The following is an 887-nucleotide window of genomic DNA, read 5'->3' on the forward strand; positions in this document are numbered from 1 at the left end:
GTAGAGAATTGCATATTCCTGAATGTTAGTGCTTATTTTCATTTCAGTGGCTACGTGGAATAATATTAAAGAATATGGGTATTGGAGCCAAGCTGACTCTTAAGTAGTTAATAGTGTGAAGCCTGACTCCAGAAGACTCCTTACTTTCTTAGCTGAATTTTGGGGAATATGTAGTGAGCTCTGAAGTTTTGGTTCTTGCCTGTCCACTGAGATAGGAGAATTAACATTTGGGAGACTGAATGTATTAATGTGTGTGTACTTTTCTTCAGTCTTCAAAGGGCTAGTTTTTGCTTCATTTATTCTGTATTTTATTCTGGCATTATGTATAGTGCAGAAATGGCTTTTAAAGTGAGAGTTGTCCAACATACTGAAAAGATGTGTGATTCTTGAACACAATTTAATATAAATGTGTGGGTGACTAAGAATTTGTCTTTGTAAGAATTTGAAAATCTTTTTTTTTTTTTGAGTTGGAGTCTCACTCTGTCACCCAGACTAGATTGCAGTGGCCGCTCCCGGCCACCGCAGCCTCGACCTGCTGGGCTCCGGCGATCCTTCCGCCTCAGCCTTCCGAGTAGCCAGAATTACAGGCATGCGCTACCACGCCTGGCTGATTTTTGATTTATTGTATAGATGAGGTCTCGCTGCCCAGGCGGGTCTCGAACCCGCGGGCTCAGGCAATCCACTCACCTCTGCCTCCCAACGTGCGGGATTACAGGCTGACCCACTGACCCCAGCTGGGACCTCAATTTTTATATGAGTCACCCACTTTGACAATTTGTTTCATCTTGCTTGTTATCCTTATCTTTTACAGCATTCTCAAAATATTCATTGTTCCTGGCTTTTGCTGAATACTATCTGCTAAATAAATCTTTCGAGCTTCATAGATT

Source organism: Carlito syrichta, unplaced genomic scaffold (genome assembly GCF_000164805.1).
Source record: "Carlito syrichta isolate Samal-C Ts95f unplaced genomic scaffold, Tarsius_syrichta-2.0.1 Scaffold303084, whole genome shotgun sequence".
NCBI classification, from domain to species: domain Eukaryota; kingdom Metazoa; phylum Chordata; class Mammalia; order Primates; family Tarsiidae; genus Carlito; species Carlito syrichta.